Genomic DNA, 20,129 nt, shown 5'->3' on the forward strand with positions numbered 1-20,129 from the left:
AATTCATCAAATTTTAGCTTTTGTTCTTGAGAAAATTTTTATGATCTTCTATTTTGTCTTGGAATCTAAATTTAAAAACTATTCTGTTATTTTCAAAACCACTGTAAACCTGAAAAGTTTTACAGGGATAAGTTTCTTAGGTAACATGCTGAATAAGAAACATAAGTTGAAACATGCTGAGTTAGTAACATAAGTAGAAAAGTAAGAATAATAATACTTTGCCATTATTGTGTGGATTGTATGAGTTAGTTTACACAAAACTCCTGGAGATAAAATACTTAGCATCTAGCCCAAAGGCTCAAAAGTAAAATTTGTTATCATCTGCCACTCACAATTTGAAAGTAATTATTTCACTCCAAATTTTATTTGACTTTAATTTATAATTTTGTAGAATTCAAACACGCAAAGTGAATTTAGTTTTAAAAAATTTTGCTTGTGATACTTTAACAAATAAATCAAACTGAACATCTGAAAAACAAAGTATGCTACACATAAGACCCCTTAATAGTTTTATAGTCATTTTATTTTCGTTTTTGTTTTTCAAGACAGGGTTTCTTTGTGTAGCCTTGGCTGTCCTGGAACTAGCTCTAGAGACCAAGCTTGACTTTGAACTCAGGGATTCATCTGCCTCTGCCTCCCAAGTTCTGTGATCAAAGGCATGTATCACCACTACTAGGCTACTTTCTTTATTTTTACTGGTGCATTGGCTAAATAAAGAAATAAAACCAGTTCCATGCCCCCTTTTTAGACAGTCTCACCAGACAGCTCATGCTAGCCTCCAAATTCACAATTTTCCTGACTCAGCTTCTCATTTTCTGGGATTATAGGTGTGTGCCACCACATCTAACTGTTATTTATTTGCCATTAAAGCAACTATAGGAAAGCCATACTTTGTTAAACAGATAACTAAAATGTGGTAAACTAATACAGTGAAATATTAGGAATACAGGGAAACAAAATATGGATAAAGCTTATAGCATGGATAAACCTTGACAACATTATGCTAAATCACAGGACTATATAGTATGATTCCATTTTTATAAAATGTCCAAACAGTTTTATTTTGTTTTTTAAGTGAAATTAGTAAATGCCTAGAACATGAATATTTGAAAGTTTCGTGTGTGTGTGTGTGTGTGTGTGTGTGTGTGTGTGTGTGTGTAAGAGTTTCTTTTGGAGATAACAAAAGTTTCCAAGGTATTTTTTGGCTTTCTTGAGGGTGGTGGTGGTGGTGGGGGGTGTTGGTTGAATATATTAGGCAAGCACTCTACCACTGAGTTATATCCCTTAGCCTCTTTTGAAAGTAATGGCAATGTTCTTAAACTGTGGTGATAGCTACATAAAAACTGATCAAGCTTACTAGCAAAAGTCTTGAGAGGATAAAAACCATGATGTCCTCAAGTTTAGAACAGCACAAGAAACATATATAAACAAACAGCTATACTATAAAATAAAATATACTATATGTGGAAAGTGCCATAAACAAGGGCAAATACAAGAATTCAGAAACTCTCAGTTACAACCTTATGGCATTTGAACTCAATGATGAATAGTAAATTAAAAAAAAAAAATTAAATGAGTACTAGCAGGGAATAGTGGTAAATTCTTGTGATTTCAACATTTGAGAAACTGAGGCAAAGAGGATTGTGAGTTTGAGGCCAGCATGGGCTACAAAGATTCTGTCTCAAAAAAGAGGAGGAACAGGTAAAAAAGAAATAATTCTATATTTAGGAAAACATTAAAGGCAAAGCCTTAGAGACAGGAAAGTACTAATCACATTTACAGAGACCCCCTAAGAGTAAAGTCAGAGAGATTAAGGTCAGAGCATGCAGGTATCAATTAATACTTTAAAAGACACTCAGTATAAGCCAGGTGTTGGTGGTGCATGCCTTTGATCCCAGTACTCGGGAGGCAGAGGCAGGTGAATCTCTGTGAGTTTGAGGCCAGCCTGGTGTACAGAGCAAGTTTCAGGACAGCCTCCAAAGTCACAGAGAAACCCTATCTCAAAAACAAAACAAAGCAAAGCAAAAAAAAAAAAAAAAAAAAAAAAAAAAAAAAAAAGACACTTAGTAGAACAAATAAAGAGAAAGCAGAGGTTTCATTTGGGGAGTGGCTTATTTTCTATATATCAGTCTGGTTTTCATTTCCCAACTCTGTCTCTATACCTCCAAAGTAGTAGAATTACAGGCTGCGTCACCATACACAATAAAAGTAGAGTTTTGATAGGAAATTATTATAATAACCCTCCAGGAGCCAGGATTAAAGATCCTATCAACAGGAATGGAAAGAGTGAGCAGGGATACTGAAGGAGTTGTATTAAAGAGAAAGAACCAGCAAGTCTTTACAGCTGAAGGAGGTGAAAGCTGAGGGAAAAGTCTAATGCAGAGAGGGAGGCTTCAGTATCTAAGATAGGGGAAAAAAAAAAAAAAAGGTACCAATGAGAGAAAAACATGGGTTTTGAGTTATTTGTTTTTGGAGGAGTGAAAGAGAAGCTAGAAATAGGAGTCTGGTTTTAGACTACAGAAATGATCTTCAAGGGGGATGGGGCACACGTCTTTAATCCCTGCACCCAGAGGCAGGCAAATCTATGAGTTGGAGGCCAGCCTGATCTACAAAGTTACACAGAGAAAGAAATTCTCTCTCCAAATAATAAACAAAAAACAAACAAACAAACAAATAAATAAAAAGACAGGAACACATTCAAGTGACTAAAAATTTAACACCAGGGTTGAACAGAGGACTCTGGATTTTATATACAAAAAAACATGAAGATGTTTAATAAGTAACAGTTTGATGTTTTGTTTTAAATATTAATACAACTCTTCTGAAAGATATATGATACTGTGGCTCCTATCTATAAAAATATTCAGAAATTTCAAGTGGTTCGATGTTCTTAAGAGATTTTTACCATTAACTATAACTAAGGCAAAGAGGTCAATGAAAAGAATTTTGTTCTATCAGAGAATTATTCATCTTATAATCCTGACATATCTAATGTCTCTGAAGACCTCAAATATGACACAGTCTGTACTGTTGCTAGTAAAGGTTTGTACATAATTGCTTGTTTTTAGATCTGAAATTAAGAAATGTTTAAGATTATACATAAAGGCAGAACTTAGAAGAAATCTCAAACATTCCCATTTTTCAGCTTAGTGTTTAAATAACAAATTTTCTTGTGTGTGTGTGTGTGAGAGAGAGAGAACATAAAACCCAATCATAAAACACAGACCTCAGCAATCTAGTATTCCTATTATTCAACCACCTAAAACTAAGGTGAAGAGATTATATAATAATGTTAGAGATGTGCTTAGAACTTGTCTCCTACTTTACAGTATATTTATTACTCTTTCCCAACTACCCAAATGTAGTATCCTTTTATTTTAAATTCCTGTGTTTTGACAGTATAGAATGACCAGAGAGCTAGTAAACAGTTTGGTTTTGCATTTTACTTGGAAAGAATTGTTGGCAGTTCAACTCTTCTATGGCAAATTTCCAAGCTCTTGACCTACAAAGCTCTTCACTATCACAATACAAGAGTTCTGAATTTGATTACCATTCCTGGACGCTCTCTCTGGCTAAGAAAATGCTACTGCAGAATTACAGTACGGGTCTGAGAAGCTTGAGGGAAGATTCTGCCTACTCAAAACACAACCCCTAACCTTCACACCTGTAATTCCAGCTATTTGGAAGGTTAAAACAAGAGGATAACTTGACTCCAAAGGTTTGGGAGCCAGCCTGGGTATCACACCAGTGTCACCAATCTCAAACAAACATAAACCAGACCAGCAAGATGGCTCAATGTGTAAAAGTACTTGTTGTCAAGCCTGATTCAATCCCTGGGATCCACATGATGTAAGGAAAGAACCAACTCCTGCAACCTGTCCTCTGGTATCCACATATAGATTGTGACATCCACATGTCCACAGCTCCATTTAAATACATAAATGCTCCAGAAATTAAAAAAAAAATCAAACCTTTTAAATGATCGCTGATATGCAATGATCTCATCTTATAAAAAAGATAGCAATTATAAAACAAAATTATGAATATATGTGTCTAGATATCTTTACTCAAACCACATCTAGGAAGGGACATGGACTAAAAAAAGAGAAAGATTATTTAACTGTCATAGAATATTTAAGATTATTATTACTTATCCAAGGCCCCAAAAAAATCTCACCTATGTGGAAATCACAAAGACAATGACACTTTCCTTCTAACAAACAAGAAAACACCTTCACTGCCTCCAAATGTCACCATTAACAAGAACAAGCATTGCTTGTGTACTCTGGGTAGAAATTTGAACTGTTCTCTAGCAAGTTATCTCATCAAACTTCAGCAATGGTTGCTTTCCTTGTTCTGGGATCATGACCTTTCATATATTCCCTAAGAAACTGAAACAGGTAAAGAGCTATATCATTTACATTGTACTATTCTATCAGCAGGAAAGAGGGTTAGCTGTACTCTCCCTGAGAGATGGTCACTGTCAATGTTTCCAAAAGGGGTACTAGACACCAACATAGGCTTCTGGGGAGATGGAAATCTAAAGCCGCTGAGAATTAGGTCAACTTTGAGAATTACTGCTCAACACTACCAAGGAGACTGAAAACCTAAAGCTTATTCTTGCGGGAGGCTAGCCAGGTCTCTAAATCCCAGTCTAATAACCCAAGGCCCAGAGCACTAGATTCAGCTCCACCCATTCTGCCCTACAAGGTTAAACTCTGGTAAAAATCAATCCTTTCTTCACCCCAAGCAGGAACTAGGCTGGGAAAAGTCAGGTCATCGGCATGACTTAAACACAACACATCCAAACAAACACTCTAGGTCTGCTGGCACCACCCAGAGGTAGAGCGGATATCCCGGCTTTAGCACACTGCAGCCGGCATTGTTTTCATTCCCGGACAGACTCTGAAAGGCAGGTTAAGTCCCCCTGAACTGTCTGTCCATTAGGACTTCCGGCCCAGCATGGAATGCTTGCCCCCTTTCGGTAGTCTTGACACTTACGCTACCCTAGCGGGGAGAGGTCAGGCCAGCAGGAATACCAGGTAGCAGGCGGGAGGCAGCCGCATTGGCAAGTCAGCTGCTGGGAACCGCCTCCTCTGGGGGCGGGGACAGAAGCACGGCAGTCAAGAGTGCCTGCCCCACCCTCAGTGACCCTCTGCACGCCCACAGAATGCTTAAAGGGACCGCTGCGCCCTTCACCAAGAGGTCTGCAGTCCCAGGGTGCTACTTCCCTCTCAAAGGTTTTCCAAAGCATGTAAATGATGTATCAACTTGGAAGTGGATCTATGGTTTGGCAGTAATACAGAAAATGTCAAGGAAATAAAGGAGATGACTAGTTTTCAATAACATAATTCTAAGTCTTTGAAGGGTGTTAAAAAAAATTACTTGTCAAATCAGAATATTCAGATACCATCATGGAAGCTGCTTTTTCCCATTAACCTCTCTTAGAATCAGCAATTCTTCAAACTGCGGCACAAAACCAAAGAAATTCCAGCAGCTTTCAATGCTTCCTCTTGCCCTTTCACAGACTTTCTTAGCAGCAAAGGGAAGGTTCCTCCGTAAGGATATCAGATAGGTAGGAAGGTTAACAGGAGACAAAAAGCAAAATAACTTCCCCCTTTTGTAAATAAAAGATGTCCTTCCAAAAATTCACCAAGACTTCACTACAAGTCTACGCAAAGGAATAGTGCATACAAATATAATTGGGATATACAATAATTTAGTTTAAAAGGAAGTTCTTGATAAGTTTGTAGGGAAACTGTATTACTATCTCAGGGACTAAGCCAGAGTGATGGTTCAGCAGCTAAGGATATTTACTGAACAAACCTAGCAACCTGAGTTCAATCTCTGGAAACCACATAGAGATTGAAGGAGAGAACTCTTTAAAGTCCTCTGACCTCCAAACAATACCATGGCATGTGCACCCCACCCTTAATGCACATAATTAAAATAAACTCAGGGAATAAATACATGGTCTTTGAGATCTTCAAAGATTATCAATTTTCTTTACACTGAATGAGAAAGACATTACAACATTGAATTATTTTAATTTTGCAGCACTAGGGATTGAACAAAGGGTCTTTATAAATGTTTGCCAAAACCACTCTTTGGAGCTCCGTGTCTTCCCTTCTTAAAAACTTACTTTATATTTTGAAAAAATAAAATAAACTGCAAGTGTTCCATGAATTCTAGGCAGGTTTTGAATTTGTAATCCTACTGGTTCAGTCTCCAATAGCTAGATTACAGATTTGCACACTGGGCCCACAATATAATTTAAATAAAAAACACCCTACAAAGCCATCAAATTAGTGTGAGAAGCAATGTCTACTTATAAACTAACATCTCCAATGTGAATAGGAGTTCAAATAGAAATTTAGACTTAGAGGACAAGCATGAAGACTGAGAGTAGACTCAGGTTACCCTTAATCTGAAGGTTTTAAGAGAATTGAAGAGAAACTGACTAAACAGCCAAGATGGTTCTAGAATACATTTACTGACATTCCTGAATTAAGTAATCAAGACTTCATTATATACCCATGAAGTTAACGTTGTTCTAAGGGTTTGTATTTTAGTTTTCCTCAGCTGATTCTTAAAAAGATTTACTTTTACTATTTATGTGTATGTATGTATATCTGTGAGTTTATATGCACCACATTCATGACTGGTGTCCAGAAAGGCCAAGAGACTATATCCTGAGATAAAATCTTTTATTTAAGTCAGGCTTGCTGAAATACAATCTACAGTAAAATATCATAAAAATATTATAAAAATATAATCAACAGTAAAATTTATTCAGAGCTACATAGCCATTACCACAAACAAGAGCTCCAACAGCCCCAAAATTTCCCTTGTGGTCTTTATAGTTAATGCCTTTCCTCACTCCTAGGTAACCACCAATTGGTTCCTGAACTTTGGGGTTGTGGCTCAATGGCAGAGCTCTTGCTCATCATGTCTGACTCCCTGGGTTCTATACCCAGAATAACAACAAGAACAAAAACCAGATCAGCCTGGCAATAGTGGCACACACCTTTAATCCCAGCACTGGGGAGGCAGAAGCAGGCAGATCTCTGTGAGTTTGAGGCCAGCCTAGTCTACACCTAGTCAGTCTACAGAGCAAGTTTCAGGACAGCCAGGAATACAGAGAAATCCTGCTCTAAAAAAACAAACAAACAAAAAGGAATAGAGTAATGAGAGCAATGATACATGCTACAACATGTATGAACCCCACATATTATTCAAAGTGACAGATGTAAGATACAAAAGGACATATGTTGTATGATGCCACTGTTATGAAGCGTTATAAAGTGATTTGCTAGGGAATGAGAAGTGACTGCTAATAGGTACAGAATTTTTTTCTGGTGGAGTGATAAACACATTTTGGAATTAGACAGTGATAGTTAACATATTTTATGAATGCTAAAAGCCACAAAATAAGTTTTATGGTACAAGAAATTATACTTTAATAGTTTACTAACAGGAGACAATTTTTAAAAAACCATGGCATACACACTGAGGATATTCTACCACTGAGGACAGCCAGAAAAATAGCTATTAGTAACAATCCACAGTGGGGGGGGGCATTAATTGCTTAATATATGGTACAGCAATAGAAGCCCAAAAAAATGTATCTAGAGGCATATTCATCTGTAGTTAAAAAAAAAAAAAAAAAAAAAAGAGGCCATGCTAGAAGCTCAGCATAGAAGAGGCAGGAAACTTACTGGAGAAATGGCTAAGCAGTTAAAAGCATTTGTCCTTTCACAAGACCCAGGTCCAGTTCCCAGCACCCACATGGCAACTTATCATCTGTAACTCCAGTTCCAGAGGATCTGACCCTCTCTTCTGTCCTCCACAATTATCACACGGTACACAGACACACATTCAGGCATATCACCCATACAAATAAATAGTAATTTTGTTTTCAAACAGAGTCTCTACATAGCCCTGGCTATCCTGTGACTCAGTATGTAGATCACACTAGCCTTGAGTTCACAAAGATCTGCTTGCCTCTGCCTTCCAAGAGCTGGGAATTAAAGCCATGCAACTATACCCATAAAATAAAACAAAAAAAACCATTTAAACCCCCCCTCCCTGCCCCCAGACAGGGTTTCTCTGTAACAACCTTAGCTGCCCCTGGAACTAGCTCTGTAGACCAGACTGGCCTTGAACTCAGATCCACATGCCTCTGTCTCCTTGGTCTAGAGTTGCATTCTTTTAAAATGGTTATACATTTTCGGTATAAAAGTGATGGCAAATGAACCATTATAACCTTTTTCAAGACAGGGTTTCTCTGTGTAATCCTAACTGTCCTGGACCATGTTGGCCTCAACTCAGAGATCCTCCTGCCTCTGCCCTGAGTGCTAGGATCTCTGTGAGTTTGAAGCCAGCCTGGTCTACAGAGTGAGTTTCAGGACAGGCTCCAAAGCTACACAGAGAAATCCTGTCTCGAAAAACAAACCAACCAAACAAACAAACAAAACAGTCAAACAGGTAGGTGACTACAACCCCTATACTAGCACCAGGCATGAACACATTTTGAAGAAACTACATGATAATCAACAGCTGTTTCGCTAACCACTGAAGATGCAACCCTAACTAGGAATGTTTCAGTTTCTATCTTTTTTTAAAGCCTTGGTAAACTTTATAGTAAGGTCCTAATTACTAAGGCCAGTCTGTACTACCTACTGTACTCTTGTCTACAAGCAGCTGCCTTCTGCTGCTGTCAAACACCTAGAGATACAAAAACTGTCAGAGGTAAAATTTCTCCTTGCTTACCCACGCTGTCTATCCAGTAGAGCCAAAAGAACTCTACTTAGTGGACCAATAACAATGCCACATGGATGGTACCACTGATATGATGGTATCCTTTCAATAATATATATAATCCTAACCTAATCATGAGAAAAACATCAAACACAGAGGAAATAGAATTCTACAAAGAAACTTTAGAAAACTTTTCTTGATGGGCATTGGTGGCACAAGCCTTTAATTCCAGCACTTGAGAGGCGGAAGCAGGTGGATCTCTGTGAGTTCCAAGTCAGCTTGGTCTACAGAGCTAGTTCCAGGACAGCCAGAATTGTTAACACAGAAAAACTCTGTCTTGAAAAACAACACAGAAGTTTCTTTAAAATCATCAAGATCCTGAGGAAGAAGGGAAGACTGAGAAACTGCCAAAGACCAGAGGTACCAAGGAGAGATAACCACTAAATGTAATGTGTTGCCCTGGACTGGATCCTGAAATACAACCAGAGTATGAATAGAAAATCTGTTGAAATCCAAATGAAATTCAGCGATTTTTGTTTTTATGGTTTTTTGTTTGTTTTGCTTTTAGTTTGTTTGCTTTTCAAGATAGGGCCCTGGCAGTCCTGGAATTTACTCTGTAAATTAGGCTGTCCTGAAACTCATAGATTCACCTGCCTCTGCCACCTAATTGCTGGCATTAAGGGTATGCACCCTGCTGAAATTCAGAGAGATGGCTCAGTAAGTGAAGGAACCTGACAACACAGCTGATGACACAAATTCAATCCCAGTTATCACCTTGACACAAGACAGAACTGACTCTGAAGTCTGTCCTCTGACTTCCACTTGCACGTTATAGTGTGTATACCCAAATACACGGAGCAGTGGTCCTCAACCTTCCTAATGTTTCGACCCTTTACAGCTCCTCATGTTACATGACCACAACCATAAAATTATTTCATTGTTACTCCATAGTTATAATTTTATTACTGTTATAAATCATAATGGAAATACTTGATATGCAGGAAAATCTGATATGTGGCCCACAATGAAAGGATCATTCAACCACCAAAGGGGTCGTGACCCATAGGTTGAGAACTGCTGACTAACCCATACCCTTGAAATTAAAGTAATAAAAATAGCAGGGCATAGCGGCACATGTCTTTAAACCTAGCATTAGGGAAGCAGAGACAATCAGATCTGTGAGTTTGATAAAGGCTAGCCTTGTCTACAAAGTAAATTCCACAATAGCCAGAGCTATGTAGAGATCTTGTCTCAAAAAACAAAACAAAAATAAAAAAATAATAAAATATATTGTTCGTTTCTTACCTTGACAAATGTACCATGTAAGATGTTAACAAGAAAGTAGACAAAAGAAACTTAACTCTATGCAGCAGTTTTGCAATTTTTGCTTAAATTTAAAATGAAAAATTAATTTTTAAGTTTCCTTTAAACTGTCACTCTTAAAACATAATTTCATAAAAAACAAAACATTTTTAAAAGCAGAAGCACTACATCACTACTAGAATAGTTAGAAAATAAATAAGTAATGAAAGACACTGTTAAAGCTAAGTGCAGTCAAGAATGTGGAGCAACAGGAAACCCCACTCACTGTTGATGAGACTGCAAAGCAATATAGTCACTTTGGAAGACAGTTTGACAGTTTGACCTAAACACAGTTTTACTATATGATGCAACAAATTTATTTACCCAAATGATGTAAAAACTAGGTTCATATATAGCCCAGAAAATGTTTATTAGCAGCTTTTTTCATAACTGCTAAAAACCAGAAGTGACTACAATTCTTCCCAAGGTGAGTAAATGTGGCATATTCAGAAAAAAAAGTATCACTCATCAATGAAAATAAATTAGCTATCAAGCTGTATAAGTTCCCAAGGTCCAGTATGATGTTGAACACCTGTAATTTTAGCACTTCAGGGGCAGAGGCAGGAGCATCACATTGAACGTGAATTTTAGTAACATAGTAAGTTCAGTTCCAGCCTAGATTACATAAGACTGTCTCGAAAAATAAACAACAACAACAAAAAAAATCTATATGAACCTAAATCTTATAGTGAAGTTAAATAAGTCAGTCTGAACACAGTGTTACGGGATAACGATTCTAATGATATACGACATTCTGAAAGAGGAAAACTACAAAGACAGTATGAGAAAAGAATAAATGAAATGCCGAGTAAAACTTTAAGGCAGTAAAACTATTCTTTACTTTTTTTTTTTTTTAAATCGTGACCCAAGTGGCTATGTACCAACAGCACAAGAGATCACATGCCCCATGCACATAGCAGTTTGGGGTCATAACAGTCCTTCTGTTCTCACAGTGGTAAAGGCCTTTATTACAAGGGCCTAGGCACAGCTACACAAGTAACACAAATATAAATCCAAGAATTTTTGGTTTTCTTAGTGGAAGACTTCTGAGCTAATCTGTTGAGATACTGTACTGTTTACATCCAAGGATGCAGAACAGACACACAGTTACACACTGTCATTGTTTAACTTTATTACATGCAGAAGATATGTCAATTTAGAGTACTTTTGTTCAATATGTCCAATAGACCTTTTTTTTTTTTTTGCCATTTACTTGCTTTTTGGTACTGCTTTAAAGATAAAAAGGATTAAGAAACAACACTCAAAAAACCATTTATTTAGCATATATGTGTATATGAGTACACCATTACAGCATGCGTGTGGAGATCCTTCCATCATGTGGGTCCTGAGGATAGAACTCGGGTCCTAAGTCTTGGTGGCAAGCACTTTGACCCACTGGGACACCTTACCACCCTGGTTTTGTTATTCTTAGACAAGGGGCATGTAGCCCAGACTATCTTCAAACTTGCTAAACAGTCAAGAATAACCTTGAGCTCCTGCTCCTCCTGCCTCTGCCACCTAAGCACTGGCAGGTGTGTCCCACCATGCCTAACTGACCTACTAATATTATTTCATTTCTGTGAGGAATTCTGACACAAACAAAAATCAACCTATAAATGAAATAGAGGAAAATGAGGTAAAAGGCAAGAAGACAGCTATTGTAATTAGGAACTTAGAAAAATGCTTCTTTGAGGAGTTGCCATATGAATTGAGATGTGGATTATCACAGGCTTGAGATAAAGGCACATTAGAGTGGGAAGTTCTAGGCAGAGAACAGGAAAAGTCAAGGCCAAAAGGAGAAACCTACAACTTCAAAGTTTATTAAGTAGGTAGGGTAAGTGCACTGATAACCAAAGTAGGGCTGGAGGGATGGCTCAGTTAAGAGTACTTACTGCTCTTGCATAGGACCCCAGTTCTGTTTCCAGCACCTATAGGGTGGCTCACAATCACCTAAAAGTTCAGTTCCAGGGGACCTAACACAATCTTCTAACCTCTGTGGCACCATGTACACAGGAGATGCATACATGCATACAAGCAAGCAACACACATACATAAAATAAATAAATCTAAACATTAAAAAAAAAAGAACCTAAGTAACACTTTGAGATCAAGACATAAGAACATGAGAATCATTTAAAACTTCAAACCTCTCTAACACTGACCACCAAGAAACAATCACAATTAGATTAACATCTCAATATCTTCATTTTAAAGCTGGTACGTCTGTAAATTCCAGCATGGAGGTGGCAAAGTTAGGTTTATTAAAACTTCAAGGTCATCCTAATCTACATAGTGAATTTCAGGCCACCCAGGGCTACATAGCAAGATTCTATCTCAAAACAATACACAACTGCCATTTTTATCTCATACTCACAGGTGCCCATAAGGTAAACATTGTATTTTCAACTGACTCCCTAAAATATAACCATTCCTGTCATCCATATTTCCTATCTTTGGTAGATATACCAAAGAGGGCAGAGGGCTCTACTTTAAATCTCGAATCTTTTTAAGTCATTACTTTATATAGACGACCATAAGAGCATAGACCCTGGCTACTAAACTGGATTTATGGATTTAAATTCAGGTTCTATAAGTCATATGACTCTGAGCAAGTTGCATAATCTTTCTTAGTTCCCTCATGGGTAAAATTCTGAAAGTTAAAAAAGATAAAATGTGACACACAGAGATTATCCATTAAATATTAGCTACTGCTAGTAAATGTACTTGAGAATTTACTTTCTTCAAGGCCCAGCGCTGAACCACAGGGACATAGAAACTATAATCTGCTATAGTAAATTGTTTGAAAGATATATCTGTTAAACTCCCTTGGGTGGTTTTTTTCCTGGCTCACAAATGCGTTCCTTGAATATAGAAGTTTAACATCTAGAAGATATTTAACATCCAACAGACATCAATCTCAGTAGAGAACAAGATAGCCTTGCTTTATAAGAACATAAAGTTTTCATTTGTTCTTTGTTTTTTGCTGCTGTTTTTGAGACAGAGTCTCACCCTATAACCCACTTTGGCCTGAAGCTCACTATGCAGCTCAGGCTGCTTTCATGCTCATAGCAATCCTCCTGCTTCAGCCTCCCAAATATTGGAATCAGAGGTGTGAACCACCATAAAAACTTTCATATTCATCAAGAATTTTATGACCAGGAGCTGGAGAAACAGCTCCAAGTTAAATGTACTTGTTGCTCTTGCAGAGGACCTAAGTTTGGTTCCTGGCACCCACAAAATGCTTATAAATCATCTGTAACTCCAGTTCCAGGGGATCCATTGTCTTCTTCTGAAGTCTGTGGGGCAGCTACATACATACATATAGACAGAACATTCATACACATAAATAAATCTTTTTTAAAAAAGATTTTAACACTATCCAAAGGTACTGTTAAAGAAGTTTTTTTCATATAATTTATTTTTATTTTGTGTACACAAGTGTTTTGACTGCATGTATGTCTGTGAGGATCCTGGAGTTACAGACAGTTATGAGCTGCCATGTAGATGCTGGGAATTGAACCTGGGTTCTCTGAAAGAGCATTCAGTGCTCTTATCTGCTGAGCCATCTCCCCAGCCCAGAAGTTAATTATTTTTAATTGCTTTCTCTAAACCCAAGGGTTCATAATATTAATGTATTCATCTATCCATCACTAAAACTGAATTACCACACACCATTTTTCATACATCAAACTTAATGATCCAAACTTTAAAATAGAGAGGAAAGTACATGGCATATTACCATGGAATACCTTTGCTTTCCACCTCCTTAAACGAACAGGATTAAAAAGTTGTGTAAAATTTTGGGACCAGAGACGTGGCTTAAAAGTTGTTTTCTGCCAAGCCGGACAACTGAGGTTTGTTCCCCAGAACACAACAATGGAAAGAGAAAACTCTAGCAAGTTGTCTGCCATCAGGCATGTGTACCCACTCCCCACACACAAAAAATAAATGCAAAAGATCTTTAAAAATATTTATGTGTATAGATGCTTTGCCTGTGTATAAGTCTGTGTGCAGCATGTATGCAGTGCCCATGGACACCAGAAGAGGGCGTTGGACTACCTGGAACTGGAGTTACAGATAGCTGTGAGTAGGGTCATATGGGTGCTCTCCCCGCCAGGACCACTGGAAGAGCAATCACTGCCATAAAGTACTGAGCCATTTCTCTAGACCCATGATTTAAAAAAAAAAAAATTTTTAAACAAAAACGTTGAGTAAAATTTTTTCACTATAGGTTTTCTAACTCGATTTTACTTATGTTGGCAACTAAATTGATTTTGATTTTCTCTATACAGTTTGATCAGTCCCTTCAGAAGTCTCAAATGACTGCTTCATTTATATTCTTGTTCTTTAGGTCATAGAAGGGCTTTTCAGGGTTATGGAAATGGAGAAGAAAAGGATTTCACCTTTCTAAAATTGAGTTTTCAGTTCTATAATTATGCATAATGTAAGACAAACATCCTATCTGGGCCAAGGTTTAATGTCTTGGTCCCTAGGAGAATTGGAGCCGTGCAAAAATTTGGGGCAAGTTCTGCAAAACCTCTATTGATGCTGAATCAGAAACTCATTGTTAAGATTCATCAACACGAATACATTCTCTAACACACAGCAGCCACTCTGGCAACATCTCTGTCATCATTTCCTACGCAAGAAACAAAATGTGATGCATTCGATCTTGCCTGGCAATTACCACGACTTCGGGTAGCTCTCAACAACAGCAACGATCTGCTAAAAGTGAGAATCGCATTCACCTAGCCTTAAAGTAACAAGGCCTAGGTAACCTACACTGATTGCTATTGTATTGGTCCCCGAAACCTACACAGCTGCAAAATACCTAAACTCTGGTGACACTTTCTGAGGGAGAAAACTAAGGGCGGGGCGGTGAATGATCAGAATCGTTAAAAAGAAAAACCATAGCAGGTAGGGGATGCAGGTATGGAAGACAGGCCCGGACACCACGCTCTGGTCCGGCTCTGAGGCGACTAGGCCCTTCACACCCACCACAGCCCTCCCGTGGTCTTGTTCATTCATTTGATAATTCCGCGAGGCGCACTCCACCAAGGGCCTGCTCGCAGGGCCCCCGCCCCGGTCTCGGAAACCTCAGCCTCCAGGCGCGGCCCGGCGCCGCCCGCCAACCTCAGGCGCTGCCGTAGCGCCGGGCCGCGCGCTCTGCTCACCTGAATCCCAGCCCGGGTCTCTAGCACAAGCGAGCGCCCACGCCCCCCGCCCTGCCAGCCGCGGGCTCCCGGGCCTCCGCCCCGCTTCGCCGCCTCAGACCCTGCCGGGTTCGCGAGACCGCGGCGGCGCGCTTCCGCCGAGGGCCTCACCCGTGGACGTGGGTCTCCTGGCGCGCGCGACGCCGGGCCCTCGGGGTCCGGGCTAATAGGTGAGGCCTACCGCCCACTCACCTCCGCCGGGTCAGAACCGAGGGGCCTGCTCTAAGCCGTTTAAAACCGCTTGGGCCGCCGCACACCCCGCAGTGTCCTCGTTGTTTATTGGTCTTCGGAAGACCGCCTATCGCCCTTTCATTGGTCCGTTTGAAAGGACTGTGGGCACGCGCCGCCTGCGGCCTTAAAGGGGCAGCGCGCAAATGCTTTTCTTTGGGCTACACATCAGGAGGGCAGCCAATGGCTACCAACGACTTCAGAATGAAGAGCGAAAGGTGCGTGGAAATCGATGCATTCCTAGCCATCATCACGTTGCTTTTACCTAACTACAGATGTTTAAACTACTGTCAACGTCTCTGCCTTTTGTTTTGTTTTGTTTTGTTTTTTGAGAGCTTGCATTCGAAAATATTGATTGTGCAGTTCTGTGCTGAGAGGGAAACGAGGCAACTGGGATGTAGTAGAAGGAGCCTCGAATGGAGGCAGGATACTAAATTACACTCCTGGACTTCTTTTGAACAAATCGCTTTTCTCAGTTAATCTGGACCTCAGTTTCTACCTGTGGAAAATGTAATAATTATGTTTTCCTCACAAATTTAATGTGAGGATTTAATACAACAAGCAATGGCCTTAATGAACTGCAATACCTTCTGCAAATTCTTATTTTTATGAAGACAAGAGGCTTTATTTTATGAAATATGATCATCAAAATTCGATTTTATTACAATTTATTTATTTGTCTTATGGAGGGATAGTGGTGCCTGTCAGTCGGAGGACAACTTGCTAGGAGTGGTTCTCTGCTTCCATCATATAGTTTCTAGAGCTCAAATTCAGTTCCCCAGACTTGACAGCAAACACCTCTAGCCCCCTGAGCCGTCTTAACTGCTCTATTTTATTTATTTATTTATTTATTTACTTTTTTGAGACAGGGGCCCACTCTATAACCCAGGCTAGCCTAGAACTGGCACTATAGATCAGGCTGCCTCAAATTTGTGACATCACCCCATCTCCACCTTGCAAGTACTGGAATTACAGCATATGCAACACCATACCCAGCTAAAATTATTTCCTGAATAAATATCCAGCATTCTATGAATATTAAGTTATAATATAATATTGATTTTTCCCTTACAAATTTATCATGAGGATTTATTATGACAAGGCAGAGGCAGGCAGATCTCTGAGTTCAAGACCACAAAGAGAGTTCCAGGACAACCCTGTCTCCGAAAAAAAAAGAAAAGAAAAGAAAAAAGGTGAAGAAGATGTGAGTATGGCAGTTCTTAGCACTGTATGGATTGACTGAGAATGGAATTCAAGGCAGGCCTCAGCTATGTAGTCTGCTGGAAACCAGCCAGGACTTCAGGAGACTGTCTCAGAATAAAGACGTAAATGCTCAAACTCATTGTTAAATTTGAGTGTAAATTTTTAGGAGGACACTTTTGGGCTCTACAGATTCTCTGGCCCAGTAATGCTATTAAGGAGCATTTATGTTATTATACAAATATACAAATAAAAATGTGTAAAAATGTTACTGAGCCACACGGAAGTTAGAAAATAAATCTGAAAATCATAGGGCCATCAAAATGAAACCTTTTACATAAATTACAGAATATCAACAGAACACTGTACAGTTGTTCAAAAATAATTCAATGGATTGGGCTGGGGAGGACGGTACAGTAAGTGCAAGTACTTGTGATTCCCAGGACTTGTGTCAAAGCCAGGGGTGGCAGTGTACAGCTGTAACCCCAGCCCTGGGGGCAGGGACATGTGGACCCGGAGGGCTCACTGGCTGGCCAGTCTAAACAATGAGAACCAAGAGACCTTGCTTCAAAATAGGGCGGAGAGCTGGAGAGTCGGCTCAGCGGTAAAAGCACTTGCTGCTCTTGCAGAGACCTGGGTTGGATTCCCAGTACCTACATGGCAGCTCAAAACCATCTATAACTCTAGTTCCAGGAGAGCCAATACCCTCTTCTGTGTACCAGGCACACATGCAGATAAAACACTCATATACATAAAATAATAAAATCTTTAAAAAAAAAGGAAAACAAAAAGGGTGAAAAGCAATGAGTAAAACACCAGACATCTGACCTCCACATAGACACAATAGGAACAATTGCACTCACACACAGATGCACACACATACATATGGTAGACACACATGTATACTCTCAGAAAAGAATTTGATTATATTTGTTGGAGTAGAAGAGAAATTTTATTAGTAATTTATAAAAGACAAATTTAAGGAAAGTTGCATAAAGTGATTTTTTTTTTAAATATAACTATCAGTGTATGGGTATGAGTGTGTATATGCCTAAAGATGTTTATAGTATCCCTGGAATCATAAGAAGCTTAATATAAGTGGAAATGGAAGGGAGGGAAATTAGTACTTTACCAGTGATATGAATGGGGCAAGGGGCAAGGAGAATGTCAATCAGCAGGCACAGAGACAAGAAGTACATTGTATATATGGGACTGAACTTAGGAATTTGAGAGTTTTGTTTGTTTTTGTCTTTAATTTTACACCTTTTCTTTTTTTGTTTTGTTTTTGAAACAGAGTTTTTCTGTGTAGTCCTGGCTGTCCTGGCACTCACACTCTGTAGACCAGGCTGGCCTTGAACTCAGAGATCCACTTATCTCTGCTTCTCAAGTGCTAGGATTAAAGGCGTGCACCACCACCACCTAGTAGATTTATTCCTTTTATGTGTATGAATGTTTTGTCTGCATGTATATATATGGTGACCAAGGAAGTCAGAAGAGGGCTTTGGATCCCCTAGAACTGGAGTGGGATGGTTATGAGTCACTGTGTGGATGCTAAGAATTGAATCCAGCTCTTCTGCAAGAACAGCAAGTCCTCTTAAACTCTGAGGCATCTCTCCAGTCCAGGAATTTGATTTTAAGAAAATATTTCTGTTGGGAAGTAATGGGACTAAGAAAATTAGGAACAATTCATGGAGGGGCTTGAAAACCAGGCTAAGGAGTATGTTATAAAGTAGGTGATAGGGAACTATTGGAAGTTTCTGAATAAGAGAGTGACAAAAGTCAGGAGTTTAAGAAAGTTAGCTTCTGAGTAAGGGTTGGTATCCTGGTTTGGAATCTAATACAACAGCAGTGAAAAGGATAAGACTAGATTCAAGAGGAATGAGAGATTTGGCAGCCAATTAGATTAGGTGCAAAGGCAAGAGTGGATCCTATTTAGAAAAATGAGTCCAAAGTGCTAGGATTAGAGCCCAGAAACAGGGAGGACTATTATTGCCCAAATGGAAGTGGGAAGTGGGGAGAGGCCTGCCCCAAGGGAAAGAAAGAGAATTTAGTTTTATGCTTGTTTACTCTCCTATACCAATGAGATATTCAAATGGAATCATCTAAGAAGGCTAAGAAATACCAAATGGAAGCTGGGAGACAAGACCAAGTCTTAAGTGGTATTGATTTGGAAATTGCTTTCTATAGAGTGAATGAGACTACAGGGGGAAGAGAGTGGAAGGAGTAAAAGGTAAGAATAGAATTACATGTAAGGAAGGAGAGGAACTAGTCAAAGCAAACAGTAACCTTTGGAAAATGGATAAGGAATATGCAGAAACAGTCTTCTTCAGGCATTGGTCATTGGTTTATATACATAAACATATATAGTTCATTTAAAAATTATCAAAATAATCTGAAGAAGAAAGGTTGAGAGTTACCTCAAATTTGCTCAATAAAGGATTGTGTCGTATGGGTTCTGAAGAGTTTTAGAACAAGATGGGAAGATCTTTTTGTCTTCAACATTATGTTGAAGGTGTGCATCTAAGATGTTGGAATCCATTCACTTACTCATTTGACAAATATTTATTGAATACCTAGTATGGGGAGGGACCGTTTTAGGCATTTGGAATAGTCAATGAACAAAATAGACACACACAAAAATTCCCTTCACTCAAAGAGCTCTTGTTATAGTGAGGAGACATAATCAACACAAATAAATTATGCAGTATGTTCTTACACTGTAATTTTATATACACATGTGTATGTGCGTGCTTGTAGAGACCAGAAGTAGACATCAAGTGTCTTCTTCAATTGCTTTCCACAAAATTTAAATTTTTTTAAATACATTGTCTCTTACTGAACCTGGAGCCCACCAATTTGGCTAGACTCGATGGCTAGCAAGCCCCAGGGATCCTCTTATCTTCAAGTCTCCAGCACTGGGATTGTAAGCATGTATTACCATACCCAGCTTTTTACGTGGGTGTCGGTACGAATGATCGAACTCAGGGCCCTTTACTGACTTGAGGAATCTCCCCAGCTCCCCTTAAAGACTATGCAACTGTGGCTAGCCTGGACTTTGCTGTGTAGATGCAGCTGGCCTTGAACTCACAGAGATCTGCTTGCCACTGCCTCCTGGATGCTGGGATTAAAAGTACACACCACCACAGCCTGCCTAGGACAGTTGTTTTTGTTTGTTTGTTTATGTTTTTATTGAGATGATACTAGAGCTGACTTAAAGGTAATGGAGTTAGTCGTGCTTATATGTAAGAGTCAGGCAGAGGGAACAGCTACACAAAAGCAGGTTTGAGCAGCAGGGAGGCCAGTATAGCTGGAGCAGATGAATAGGAAGGGGAGGGAGATGAATCTGACAGATAGTGGAGGAAAGGG

The 20,129-nt window shown here is 39.1% G+C and overlaps 1 protein-coding gene across 3 annotated transcripts in view; it reads right to left on the reverse strand.

The window, feature by feature from the left end:
* The window catches only part of Ckap5 (cytoskeleton associated protein 5), a 90,841-nt gene extending 75,182 nt beyond the window's left edge, over nt 1-15,659 (reverse strand). For 2 of the 3 annotated variants that reach the window (XM_051184203.1, XM_051184201.1), the window contains exon 1: nt 15,528-15,659. The gene's annotated coding sequence lies outside the window, so the exon portion shown is untranslated. Of the gene's footprint in view, nt 1-15,296; nt 15,422-15,527 lie in introns of those variants that run through there. The other variant, XM_051184202.1, reaches the window with a different exon arrangement.
* Nucleotides 15,660-20,129: the final 4,470 nt, after the last annotated feature.

Source organism: Phodopus roborovskii, unplaced genomic scaffold, assembly GCF_943737965.1.
Source record: "Phodopus roborovskii unplaced genomic scaffold, PHOROB, whole genome shotgun sequence".
Taxonomy (NCBI): domain Eukaryota; kingdom Metazoa; phylum Chordata; class Mammalia; order Rodentia; family Cricetidae; genus Phodopus; species Phodopus roborovskii.